The sequence below is a fragment of the Macrobrachium nipponense genome, chromosome 43, assembly GCF_015104395.2.
Source record: "Macrobrachium nipponense isolate FS-2020 chromosome 43, ASM1510439v2, whole genome shotgun sequence".
Taxonomy (NCBI): Eukaryota; Metazoa; Arthropoda; class Malacostraca; order Decapoda; family Palaemonidae; genus Macrobrachium; species Macrobrachium nipponense.
In genome coordinates this window covers 22751829-22766765 of record NC_061104.1, presented here as the reverse complement: position 1 = coordinate 22766765, position 14937 = coordinate 22751829, and the positions used below count along the sequence as shown (strand labels likewise).

The 14937-nt window shown below is 35.8% G+C and overlaps 1 long non-coding RNA gene across 1 annotated transcript in view; it reads left to right on the top strand.

Annotated features, from left to right (window-relative positions):
• The window catches only part of LOC135213828 (uncharacterized), a 36624-nt gene extending 32035 nt beyond the window's left edge, over positions 1–4589 (top strand). The window contains exons 2-3 of the long non-coding RNA XR_010314225.1: positions 3506–3597; positions 4300–4589. This is a non-coding gene — a long non-coding RNA (uncharacterized LOC135213828). The remainder of the gene's footprint in view (positions 1–3505; positions 3598–4299) is intronic.
• Positions 4590–14937: the final 10348 nt, after the last annotated feature.

Below are 14937 nucleotides of genomic sequence, written 5' to 3'. Positions count from 1 at the left end.
GCAGTAGTCCAGCTTCTAGCCCAGATTTCCGACCTGAAAAGATATGTATATTTTTATATTTTCCACAACCATGTCTCTTTTCATTTTAAGATGAGTCAGACAGCAGACATCCTGCATCTGTATGGATGTTCGTTATGTAATCAGAAGTACGTAGTACCTCATAAACTAGAAACGAACACCAGTTACGGCTCGGCGGTTTTCTCTTGTACAGTGTTTTGTGAGCGCCCAAGGTCGTCTTCTACTGGATAATTTTAAGGTTTAAGATTGTCACGAACGATAAACCAAAAGACAGTGATGAACAGTGTAACCGGAGCGAACTTCTGTATTGACTGTCTGTTAAATTTGTAATCTCTCAAGTATAGGAAATTCGGATTTTAGATATGCGAATGATCGGGACAAAGTTTGGTTTCCGATAGCTAGGCTTATAGCTTTTAGCTGTTACGAAAAAAATCTAATGGCAAATTTATAACAAATTACCTAATTCAAAATCTAAATAATATTTTTTTTATTATTATTTTGGTTTAAACACATGGTATTCTGACTTCAGATAAGATAAGGACCAGAGGATACAATTTAGATACGGTAATAGACCTATGTGTTTCACCAGTCAAATTAAAGGCCGTAGCGGAAATAGTTTAGCAAAGATCAGTTTGAAAAGGTCATAAAGAGATGGATTAGAATTAAGAAAAATGCTATAGGACTATAGTTGAAATGGAACACGGTAAAGAAGTCATTAAAATTAGAAGCTGACATACTATGGGACTACAAGATGAAATGGCTGAACCCTTTGCACCATCTCTCTCTCTCTCTCTCTCTCTCCGCTCCATTTCACTAATATCTGCGCTTTGCACCTATTTCGTTTATATTTCCCAACAATCAAAACGTTCTTTTTTTATATAATTATTATCATTGATATAAATTCACCATTGCACCTGCGTGGTATAAACAAAAACAGCGGAATAAGCCAAGTAGAAGGATGGCCTTTGTAACGGCTCTACGAGTTGTCGAGTTGTCCAGTGGAATTCGTTTAAAGATTTATTAAAGGAAGAAGATGAGACGAAGAGAAGGGCGCCTCCCTTCTCTGCTCCAGGCGAAGGAGAGGCCATTTCCAAGGTCGCCTCGAAGGAAGGCTACTTCAGATTTCCAGCTCGCCTGCCACCAGCCCTCCCAGCTCGCTACCACGATCTCTCTCTCTCTCTCTCTCTCTCTCTCTCTCTCTCTCTCCTCTCTCTCTCTCAACAACTTATAACAGTTTTGGGACTTATCCAGATTTCTAATAACGTGAATATATTATTATTATTATTATTATTATTATTATTATTATTATTATACATTCATGTATAGAATGAATAATTGCCACGCCAGGAGTAACTGTTCCATCTCAGTGGCTGTGGTAATTACCTCGCAGAGATGAGAGAGAGAGAGAGCGAGAGAGAGAGAGAGAGAGAGAGAGAGAGAGAGAGAGACCTTTAACTCCACCCTTCCTCGTGCGTTGAAAAAATCAAGCTTCGTATGTATTATTATATATATATATATATATATATATATATATATATATATATATATATAGATAGATAGATAGATAGATAGATAGATATAGATATATGTATATATATATATATATAATATATATATATATATATATAATATATCTATTTGCTATTTTGTTTTTCATTTACTAATTATTTATTTATTCATCAAACACAATAAACTTATTATGCCCAAAAGTCCTTTATAGAAAAAACAATTAATACAAATATATATATATATATATATATATAATATATATATATATATATATATATATATATATATAATAATAATAATAATAATATAAACACATTTGCATGATAATGATTTCTTTATTAACGTATAAGGGAGAAAAAAATGTTACTTTCTATGCAGCTGACCTCTGCTGACCTTCAAGAGCTCGTTTTTTTCGTGACATAACTTGAACTTGGCAGTGAAACGCGCCTGGCATTTGTATTACCTGACCTTTTAGAGCTGTTTTTTTTTCTTAATGAAGTAATTTTTATGTTCTGCAAAATACTATACTCATTAAATTATGTTTTATCATATTCACAGTATTATATATATATATATATATATATATATATATATATATATATATATATATGCGTGTGTGTGTTTGTGTGTAGTGTGTGTGTGTGTGCGTGTGTCTGTGGGAGGATATACATTTAGTATACATTTTAATGCATATCCAGCATAATATCTACTCATATATTCACCTCTCTCTCTCTCTCTCTCTCTCTCTCTCTCTCTCTCTCTCTCTCTCTCTCTCTCTATATATATATATATATATATATATATATATATATACATACATACATACATACATACATGCATACATACATACATATATACATACATACATAGTCTTAGGTATTAATAACTAAACAATAATAATATTTACAACAACAACAAAAACGATTTTACAACCATTTTCATACCCAGACCTGCTCTTGTGCCCAGGGTCAAGATTTGGATGAGGAACATCTGTCCTGGATTAACCCAGGTACTGGATTAACCAAGATTAACCACGGTCAGGTCAAGTAATTTCTTAAGAATTCCTGATAATCTTTTGTTTCTGTCTTCAATCTCCCTCGAACGTCTTTTGCAGAACTGAGTCAACGGTGTATAGGCCTAAAGGCTTAGGCTGGTGTTGTTTTCAGTTATAACTATCACTACATCTATAACTATACCTATATCTATAACCATATATTTTCCTTTGGGCAACTGGAGCTTTGCTATGCTAAAAAAATTCTCCTTGTATTTTTAATGATTTGCTTGAATCTATATCTATCTCTTGATAAGTTTTTCATTCGATTCATCTTTCCTTTTCTGATAAGTTATCACTTCTCTCTGTATTTCCCTTTACCTTCTATTACTTGTTTCTTATGAACACGACATTCTTTGGAAGATTGAATTCCAAATCAGTGGCCCCTGTTGTGGGATTGTTCCGTATGAATCTTTAACAGAGTATACACGGAAATGATATCATAGCCTTGAAGTTTTCTTCTTACGAAATCACAAAAAATTTTAATGGGGAAGAGAGAGAGAACCAAACATTCCATATATAATCTTAGCCACTATCATATATTGAGAGAGAGAGAGAGAGAGAGAGAGAGAGAGAGAGAACCAAACTTTCCATATATAATCTTAGCCACTATCATATATTGAGAGAGAGAGAGAGAGAGAGAACCAAACATTCCATATATAATCTTAGCCACTATCGTTTATTGAGAGAGAGAGAGAGAGAGAGAGAGAGAGAGAGAGAGAGAGAGAGAGAACCAAACATTCCATATATAATCTTAGCCACTATCGTATATTGAGAGAGAGAGAGAGAGAGAGAGAGAGAGAGAAAACCAAACATTACATATATAATCTTAGCCACTATCGTATATTGCTAATTTCACGTTATTGTTCAATTCAAGTATATTTCCACTTCATACTTTTTGTATTTATTCATTTATTTCTTCTCCAGGAAGTTGAGTGTTCCTGTTGGAGCCTTCAACAGTAGGCCTAACCTGGAGAAAGGGAATTTGAAGACACAACGCCCATCTAGACGAAATCCAAGTAAGTGTTATATTCCTATATTCCCATAAAAGGAAATCTTTCAAATTTTACTAACTTCTTTTAGAGCAAGAGCCCGTGCTGCTGGCACAAGACCAGTTTAGCCCAGCTGTTTAAAATATGCCGAGTGAGCTTTAAAGTTTAAGAAAATTAGATTATGTAATTTTTTGTATTTTTGTTATAGAAAAATAACAGATCCAGAGTTATTTTCCTAGTACCATCCAGAGAAGATAAAAATGTGACTGGAAACTATAAATATTCAATCCAAAACATTGTCAAGATGGTGATATAGGTCTAGAATCAGATGTTCTTGTGCTATATAGGGAAGAAAATATTTGCCTCCAAAACACTGATTTCTAGAGGTAGGCTTTATATAGTTCTATCGGAAATAAATGAATAGATAGTTAATAGGCCTAGTCTATAGTAGAAGAAAGAATTATGCTTAGAAACTATTGATATCTACAGGTAGGTTTTATCTAGTTCTTTCTAAAACAAATCAATAAATTATAGGCCTATAGCCTAAGGAAGTTTTATCCAGTTCTTTATAAAAACAAATAAATAAATTATAGGCTTATAGTCTATCGTGAAACATGAAAAGGTAGGCTTTTCGAGTTCTCTCTGAAATAAGTAGATGAATAAAATAATAGGCCTATAGCCTTTTTTGAGGCAAAAATTGGGTGTTTTGACGAAACTGGTTCTTTTCAGATTGAGTGCAAAGCAAGAATTTTTCTTATAACACGACAAAGGCACAGTTTCAATAGAAACCCATAATTAACTATCAAGAAACACATAGCAAAGATATAAGTCGTGTATGAAAGAAAACTGACTCACTATAGGGTCACAAAACAAGTCGGATCAAGCCGGGACTACCCTCTGGGATAATCTCAAAAATATTGTTGTGGTCACTTGGATAGGATTATAGGATATCAAGTACTTTGTTTTTTCTCATCCTTTTGACTTCCTTGAAGGTCATTCGCGGATTGTTGATACTCTTGACCTCTGTAAGTAGAACTTGGCCTTTCTATTATCCTATATGGTATGTCAGTTATTATGATAAAGAAAATGTTAGCAAAACTTAGTCAGATTTAAACTTTAACTATCTTTAGTAACAATAGAAGCTGTAAGGTACTGTTAGCAAAAGTATTATTATTATTATTTTTTTTTTTTTTTTTGCTCTATCACAGTCCTCCAATTCGACTGGGTGGTATTTACAGTGTGGGGTTCCGGGTTGCATCCTGCCTCCTTAAGAGTCCATCACTTTTCTTATTATGTGTGCCGTTTCTAGGATCACAAACTCTTCTGCATCGAGTTCCTGGAGCTACTTCAGCCTCTAGTTTTTCTAGATTCCTTTTCAGGGATCTTGGGATCGTGCCTAGTGCTCCTATGATTATGGGTACGATTTCCACTGGCATATCCCATATCCTTCTTATTTCTATTTTCAGATCTTGATACTTATCCATTTTTTCCCTCTCTTTCTCTTCAACTCTGGTGTCCCATGGTATTGCGACATCAATGAGTGATACTTTCTTCTTGACTTTGTCAATCAACATCACGTCTGGTCTGTTTGCACGTATCACCCTATCCGTTCTGATACCATAGTCCCAGAGGATCTTTGCCTGATCGTTTTCTATCACTCCTTCAGGTTGGTGCTCGTACCACTTATTACTGCAAGGTAGCTGATGTTTCTTGCACAGGCTCCAGTGGAGGGCTTTTGCCACTGAATCATGCCTCTTTTTGTACTGGTTCTGTGCAAGTGCTGGGCATTCACTTGCTTGTGCCGCTGTTATCATTCCTTCAGTTTCCTTCTTTAGCTCTCCCCTCTGTAGCCATTGCCAATTGTCATCGCTGGCTAGTTCTTTAGTCTGTCTCATGTATTGTCCGTGCATTGGTTTGTTGTGCCAGTCCTCTGTTCTGTCTGTCTTTCTCCTGTCTCTGTATATTTCTGGATCTTCGTCTACTTTTATTAGTCCTTCTCCCATGCACTCTTTAGCCACTCGTCTTCACTGGTTTTCAGATATTGCCCCAGTGCTCTGTTCTCGATGTTTGACGCAGTCCTCTATACTTAGTAGTCCTCTCCTCCTTCCTTTCGTGTTATGTATAGTCTGTCCGTATTTGCTCTTGGGTGTAGTGCTTTGTGTATTGTCATATTTTTCCTGGTTTTTCTGATCTTATGCTGCGGAGTTCTGCCTTCGTCCATTCCACTATTCCTGCGCTGTATCTGATTACTGGCACTGCCCATGTGTTTATGGCTTTATCATATTTCCGGCGTTGAGTTTTGACTTGAGTATCGCCTTGAGTCTCTGCATATATTCTTTCCTGATCGTGTCCTTCATCTCTTGGTGTTTTATATCCCCTCCTTCCATTATTCCCAGGTATTTGTATCCTGTCTCATCTATGTGTTTGATGTTGCTCCCATCTGGTAGCTTTATCCTTCAGTTCTCGTTACTTTGCCTTTTTGTATGTTGACTAAGGCGCATTTTTCTATTCCAAACTCCATCCTGATGTCCCCAGATACAATCCTTACAGTCTGGATTAGGGTATCTATTTCCTTGATGCTCTTACCATACAGCTTGATGTCGTCCATGAACATCAGAAGGTTGATTCTGTTGCCTCTTTTCTTGAGTTGGTACCCGGCATCCATCTTCTATAGTACTTTTGTCACGGGAATCATGGCTACTACGAAGAGTAGTGGGGACAGTGAGTCGCCCTGGAAGATCCCTCTCCTGATATTAACCTCTGCTAGTCTTATTCCAGAGCTTGTAAGTATTGTATTCCAGTTGTACATTGTATTTTTGAGGAAGCTGATGGTGTTTTCCTCTGCCCCATATATTTTTAGGCATTCTATTAGCCATGTGTGCGGTATCATGTCGAAGGCTTTCTTATAGTCTATCCATGCCATGCTTAGGTTGGTTTTCCTTCTCCTACTGTTCTTCATTACCATTTTGTCTATCAGGAGCTGGTCTTTTGTGCCCCTACACTTCCTTCTGCAGCCTTTCTGTTGGTGGGGGATGGTGTTTGTCTCCTCTAGGTAATTGTATAGCCTTTCACTGATGATACCTGTTAGTAACTTCCACATTATTGGTAGGCAGGTGATAGGCCTGTAGTGACTGCTATATTTCCCTTACTCTTGTCTTTTTGTACTAAGGATGTTCTTCCTGTGGTCATCCATTTGGGTGCTTGGTGATTTGAGATACAATGCTGGAGTTGTTCTGCTATTCGTGGGTGTAGGGCCTTGAAGTTTTTTTATTATTTATTATTATTATTATTATTATTATTATTATTATTGAAAAAGAAACCCACAAATTCAATTTGTAACTTGTTTACTTCTAAGTATTTACATTTAGTTTTTACTCCACACTCGAGTACTTTCAGGCCCTTCTGTGGCCCATTCTCAAGAGATGTTTGGGATGTTAGCCTGGGTCAAGGCCCAGCAGTCTTCTGGAACTTCTTCTCGTTGTGCTGTCATTTATGCGATGGCTGTTCTGGTTTTCTTGAGAGTTGCCAATCCCCTCTTGTCGCTCTGATATCCTGAGCTGATGGTCAATGGGATTCACCCTTGTGGTAAGGGTGTGGTCACCGAAAGTCTGTTGGGCAGGAAACCTAATCTCCAGGTCAGCAGGGTCAATCTTAGCTTCTTTTAATATCAAAGCTCGGCTTATGGGATCTTCTGAGGTAAAACCTTTGTTTCCTTCAATTACTTTAATCTCTCTGATAAGTGCACCTTCTACTACCCTCCTGTTGACTAATTTTGTTGGCTTTTGTATATTAAGCCTACTGTTTTTGAAATCCATCCTATGGTCATTTTCCCAACAATGTCTAGCTATAGCATCCCCTGAGAGTTAAGCTGTACTGCCCTTCTATGTTCTTGGACTCTAGTCCTTATTCCCCTACCTGATTCCCCCACATATCTGTCTCCACAATTATTGCAATTGATTATGTATACCCCCGCTACATCATCTGTATTACTGTCTTCTCCTTCCAATTTATTTTTACATACTTTGTTTTTTAAGGTATTATCAAAGGTATATACGGATATGAATTCAGCACATTTAGAAAGCCCACACATACAAACTCATATATTCATTTCTTCTCTTTTCATAGTCATGATATAAAAATAAGGGTTCTAACAGGTTTATTTCTTAGGGCAATGAGAACGTGTGACCCTTGCAAGATAGAGCAAGAAATAAATTACATCGATAAAAGCTTCGATGCATTAGCATACCCGGAATGGTTCAGAAAAAGGGCACTCAACAAAGCTAGAAAATTTTTTTACAGAGCGAATGTAGAGAGTACATGGAATAAAGAAAACAAGAAAATAGTTGCCTAAAATGAAACAAAGTCAATATAAATTTGTATATACCTTTGATAATACCTTAAAAAACAAAGTATGTAAAAATAAATTGGAAGGAGAAGACAGTAATACAGATGATGTAGCGGGGGTATACATAATCAATTGCAATGATTGTGGAGACAGATATGTGGGGGAATCAGGTAGGGGAATAAGGACTAGAGTCCAAGAACATAGAAGGGCAGTACAGCTTAACTCTCAGGGGAGTGCTATAGCTAGACATTGTTGGGAAAATGACCATAGGATGGATTTCAAAAACAGTAGGCTTATATACAAAAGCAACAAAAAGTCACAGAGGGTAGTAGAAGGTGCACTTATCAGAGAGATTAAAGTAATTGAAGGAAACAAAGGATTTACCTCAGAAGATCCCATAAGCCGAGCTTTGATATTAAAAGAAGCTAAGATTGACCTGCTGACCTGGAGATTAGGTTTCCTGCCCAACAGACTTTCGGTGACCACACCCTTACCACAAGGGTGAATCCCATTGACCATCAGCTCAGGATATCAGAGCGACAAGAGGGGATTGCAACTCTCAAGAAAACCAGAACAGCCATCGCATAAATGACAGCACAACGAGAAGAAGTTCCAGAAGACTGCTGGGCCTTGACCCAGGCTAACATCCCAAACATCTCTTGAGAATGGGCCACAGAAGGGCCTGAAAGTACTCGAGTGTGGAGTAAAACTAAATGTAAATACTTAGAAGTAAACAAGTTACAAATTGAATTTGTGGGTTTCTTTTTCAATCTTCAGAAGAAAACTGAAAGAAGTTTTTGTTTGGCGTAGGCCTGTTGATTTTATGTAACTGAATATTTAACAAAATCTAACCAGGTAATATTCTATAACTTGAGGCAGTTAAAAAAGCAATTTCCAGCTAAGATAAAATCTGTATTTACTCTGGATGGCATTACTCATGTCAGGTTCGTTAACAATGACCGGGTCCGCAGGGTCTCAACCCTAACTGAACTGCGAGATATAAGACAACAAGAAATGCCAGTTATGGATGCTGTGGATAATTTGAATGTTAATGCTGAAACACCCGGTGTTGCTGTGTAAGTACTGTATTGTAATCAATGATGGCTTCTATTGATTTTGAAAACGGTGATTACCCTATACTGACGCTAGATCTGGATAATTATTCTCCTCCCTTGTGTAATTATCTTGACTGTGAGTTAATATCTAATATGGTAACTGTTACAGGTTTTAATATATTACTCTTGAACATACGAAGTTGTAAAAAGAATTTTATGCATTTTGTGTCACAGTTTGCTAACCTGTTAACCCTGTTTTTCATGTGTAATCTTTACTGAAACTTGGTTATCTCCTGATATAGACGTAAATTATGTAATTCCTGGATTTTACTCTCATGATATATATCGAAACCATTATGGTGGAGGAGTGAAGATATTTATAAAATATGGCATACGGGCGAAAATTTTAGAAAATTTCTCGTTTGTAAATGACCTCTTCGAGGTCTTAACAGTTGTACTCAACTTTAACAGTGTTGACGTTGTCTGCTCTGCTCTCTACCATCCCCCTACTTCCTCCCCTGAGAATAACAATGCGTTTGTCTCTAATTACTTATCCTTCTTGAGAGATTTACTTGCTAAGTACAAGAAAGTGATAGCATGCGGTGATTATAATATCAATCTGCTTAATATGGGTAAATTTGGATATATTGATAATTTTATTAATGGTATGTTTGAAATTGGCTTTACGCCATTGGTTACAATACCCACCAAAATAAACATCGATAGTGTTTTAACAAGGTTCAGCCTATTGGACCATATTTGGATTATTAATATTGATAATGTGAATAACACTTACGTTATCCCTTATGATCTTACAGACCATTTTATTGTTATGGCTTCATTTAAGCCTTTTGCTAACCAACTTATAGGTAGGGTTGCTCAGGTGAGGAGATCGTTTAGCAGAGGAGCTTGACGACTTTTAGGTTTCTTGTGTCTAATTTTAATCCTCGTGAGTTTGTTCGTAGTGGTAGTTTTGATACTGTATATGAATCTTACTTTGCTGGTGTTTTTAAACTTTATGAGAGCTCATTCCCTCTTAAAAAATCCTTACCCAAACTGATCGAGCCAAAAAAGTCCAGGTTATATAAATTGTACTTGAAAGGTAAGATTGAGAAGTTGGCCTATACTCAATATAGAAATATGCTAACAAAAGCAATTAGACTGGCCAAACGAGTATACTATTATAGTAAATTTAAAGATGCTGGAAATGATACTTCGAAACTGTGGTTAATTATTAATAGTCTTATAAAAACTAAAAAAGCTGCCAGCCTGGAATATATCCAGACACCTGATGGGATTTTGACTGGTTTGGATTTGGTCAACTATGTCAATAATTTTTTTATAAATGCTGCTGCCTCCCTTGTGGGTAATTTAGAACCACTGCTTGTAACTACCTACCATACCCCTCCAATAATGACAACGTGTTACTTAAGGCCGACTGATCATGTAGAGGTGGCACACGTTATCAGAAGTTTAAAAAATAAAGGCAATAAAATTTGTGACATAACGCCGTTAATATTGAAGGATAGCTGTAATGTATTTGCTTCCCATTATGCAATGCTCTATAATATGTCCATTATGCAGCCTGAATTTCCTAGTCGACATAAGGTTGCAAGAGTTACTCCTGTATATAAGTCTGGATTAGAAAGTATCATTGATAATTATAGGCCCATATCAGTTTTACCCGTGGCTTCAAAAATCTTTGAAAGGTTAACTCTAGACAGAATGAACAGCTTCATTGAAAAGTACTCTATTCTTAATAATTCTCAATATGGCTTCCGCAAGAATAGAAGTACTACACAGGCCATTATTAAATTTCTCTCTATTGCAACAAAGGCTTATCAAGAGAAGAGTTTCTGTGTCTGCTTCTTCCTTGACTTGAGAAAGGCATTTGACACTGTGTCACACAAAATACTTTTGGATAAACTACAGCATTATGGGTTTCGTGGCCAATTTCATCTATACCTAAGATCATACTTTGCTAACAGAAGGCAGTTTGTAAGCGTAAATGGTGTTGATTCTGATGTTAAAGTGATTACATGTGGTGTGCCTCAAGGGTCTATACTTGTCCTCTTTGTTTTAATATATTTATAAATGACCTACCTAATGCAGTGCAGGCCGAAACAATTTTAATTTGCGGATGATGCTGCTTTTCTGTTGGTATCCATTCATTCACCGAGCTTATGAATGAAGTTAGGAATTTGTTTAATGAACTTGAGGTATACTTAAAAGCAAATATGCTAACTCCTAATACTAGTAAGAGTAAGTTGATGTTTGTCCTGACCAGGTCTCCCCAAGAACTTCCCGCCCTATCTTTCGCTGGTGGCATTATTGAATGGGTAACGGACTTCAAATACCTAGGCTTGACTATCACTAATACCTTGACATATACAAAACACATTAACAATGTCTCACTTAATGTCAGCCGTATAACTGGAGCAATTATTAGTACTCGTGATTTCGTGCCGACTGACATATTGCTTAAACTATATTATGCTCTAGTGCTCCCCTACTTGAATAACCACCTCTTAATATGGGGCTCGGCACCTGTTACTGTGCTTAAGAGATTGAAGGTACGTGTCAACAACTTGTTAAGAATAATTCTGGGAGTCAGATATGAGGATGGAAGACCGGTGATGGGCACATCGGAACTATATACACGTTTGCAAATACTAAACATAAGTAGCCTGTATAAACTAAGCTTATTCAAGTTCTTGAGAAGACTGCTTATGGGTGAGCTGCCTTACTTTTATGATCTTTTGTTACGCCCCAACTTGAGTTCCCATGAATATGCTACTAGGGGCCGTGGTTATCATACACCTATCATACGTACGGAGGTTGAAAGGAGATTCCTCCACTATCAGCTGATTGGGCTTAACAATGAACTTGACAGAAAGCTTTTAGAAGATTCCTTTTATGTTTCTCTCAGAAATTACAAAAAACTGTTACTTGCACAACAGTAGGTATTTTAAGGGGTGTTGAACTGTGCTTTTTAAAGACTCCTTTTAGTTACCCAGGTATTTTTTATTCCTTGGAACACAAGCTGGACGTGTGTGTTATTTTATTGGCATTTGTATGAATGCTTTTTGTGTTGCAAGCTGGACTTGCCTTCTTTTGTATTTTAATGGCTTACTTAGTATTATATCTTACTTAGTATTATAACCCTTTGTCAAAATAGGCTCGACCCATGTATTTTTATGTCTCTGTTTTAGCTTGTAAGTCCTGTATAACTTTTATGAAAACCAGTAAACTTGCCTTATGTTATCGCCATATAAGCATTAAATTGCTTCGGCGAATTTTCTGTTTATACTATGAATTTGTAACAAATAAGGACAAACAAATATACTATACTATACTATACTATACTATACTATACTATTATTATTATTATTATTATTATTATTATTATTATTTTATTATTATTATTATTATTATTATTATTATTATTATTATTTGTTCTGAAGGGTCCACAATAATACATAGTGTTAAGAGTCCGTGTATAATTTTTAAGACTACAAAAAACTTTCGATCCCTTCCCTGGGTTCATCTTCAGTCCAAAACACATAAACCCAGGAAGGGTTGCGAAAGCTTTTTTGTAAAGTCTTAAAATTATACACGGACTCTTAACACTTTTTATTATTGTGGACTCTTCTGGACATTATATATACTCTCACGATAGAGAGTTTTTCCTATTATTATTATTATTATTATTATTATTATTATTATTATTATTATTATTATTATTATTATTATTGACAAACAAAATAGTTAGATAAAGCAATTAAGAGAGCGTAAACAGTAACAGATCTTGAACCATAACAGTTAATTGATATAAGAGAATGTAGGTCAAACTAAGGTTAAATTAAGAACAAATGAACTTATATCTTATCATAACGATTTTTAAGTTATTTTAAAGAAAAATAATACATTATTAAAATAATTTTTTCTTCTAAAAAAATCGGAAGAATTTTGGTCAGCCATATTGAAATTGGTCTTGATTAGATAATCAACTCGAAGTGCAAATACTTATTCCTTTTTATAATGAGAGAGAGAGAGAGAGAGAGAGAGAGAGAGAGAGAGAGAGAGAGAGAGAGAGACCATTTTCTGTTAATAACATAATATTCCGTTTTCTTTTGCGCGCTTTTGTATGGGTCCCTAAAACAAATGACAGCCACGCGACTCATACCTATCGTAGACATTTCTATAGATTCAGAATATGATCTAATTAAACAAAAGACCTTTCTTAGCAATGGAGAGCTGGTTCATATAGTCTAAAATACTTCCTTGTAAGAAAATAAATTGATTTTAGTCTCATGTTCTATTATAACATAACACAGACGCTCCAATCAACTGAGCCTAAGGCTAATGTATAGTGTAGCTAATCTTGAAGGTAAACTACTTGAGTTATGGTGACATTGATTTGCGTTAAGGAAATAACTTGACCTATAACGCAGCGTATACCCAATACCTATACCTAAACTAATTTTGCCTTATAAATATTTATATACCAACAGTGTCACATAAACTCAAGAATCTAATGTCAATTTTGAACCAAATAGATTTGTCGGGTTACAGTTAATTCGTACCAGCGCGGACTCTTGCTTACTACGAGCGGTTATTGCTAGGTAAGAATGGTTATATAAGATAATCTAACCTTTATTTGAAGGTATGCTTTTGTTTCTCATGAATATATAATACGTTTATATATGTATTCATATCTTATATGATAATAATAATAATAATAATAATAATAATAATAATAATAATAATAATAATTATAATAATAATCAAGGGAGTCCGTTATATCTTCCTGTTTAACAGTTTGTTGATATTTATGCTATCATATTAACCCGGCCTTATGCCAGCTCGCTCTTTTTCAGCCTTGAACAGCATGGTTATTCCCGCCCCCCCCCCCCCCTTCCCCTCTCTCTCCGCTCCTCTCATCTCTCTCTCTCTCTCTCTCTCTGCGTCCAGAATCTACGTTCTCTGATACCGCTCAATTGTTGAACATAACTTTGAGAACGTATTAGTAGGGACAGTTCAAATACTAAAGGAAGGAGGAAAGGGGGTTTAACCCCCCCCTACGGAATTGTGATAAATACGCCCGTTAAAAGAGAGCAGGTTATAGGACACAAGAGAATTTTATGTAGAATTTTCCTAACCTGTAAACATTTCTAGGGAAGCCAAACGTATGTCTTTATAATGTAGGTTATGGATAGTCCTAGTTTAAGATCCGCTCTCTCTCTCTCTCTCTCATCCTTGGTTAGTGCACTGGCGGCCATGATAATAGAACTACGTTAACTCCAGTGGTGGGGGACGGTAGCACTTGAGAGAGAGAGAGGAGAGAGAGAGAGAGAGAGAGAGAGAGAGAGATTCCCAGTATTTGGTAGCAGTTAGGGAGGTCAGAATCTTCAAGTAGATCCAAGATAGGTCTAATATCTACACTCTTAAGATGTGTGATGGTCACCCTTCCGAGTAATAATTAGTCCCAGTGTTACTTCATTGCAATGATCGAAGGACCAAATTTTTTACCGCTTAAAAAAAAAATACACAAAAACATATAATCGCTTAATATACCTTTTTTTTCTTCAAATTTCTTATATACTTCTTATCATATTGCATATTATTCAATTTTTCTTATTGGGTTTTTCTTTTTCGATATTTTCAATTGCTTGTATTCAGGAACATTCTAAAATAATTTATACTTAAGATATATTTTTGTGAACAAAACTGTTTTGATTATTTAGGTAACGTCCAAAGTTGTCTGCCTGTTCTCTCTCTCTCTCTTCTTCTTCTTCTAATTTACAAATAATCTTCCGGCCTAAGTTCATGAAAAAAAAAAGAAAAAAAATCATGCTCAAAACACAGGTCAACTCATGCCAAAATATTGCTTGGCTAGACTCATTGACCCCACGCTTTTATGTGACGGAAATCCCGCGATATTTTTCTTTTTCTATTGCATATTTA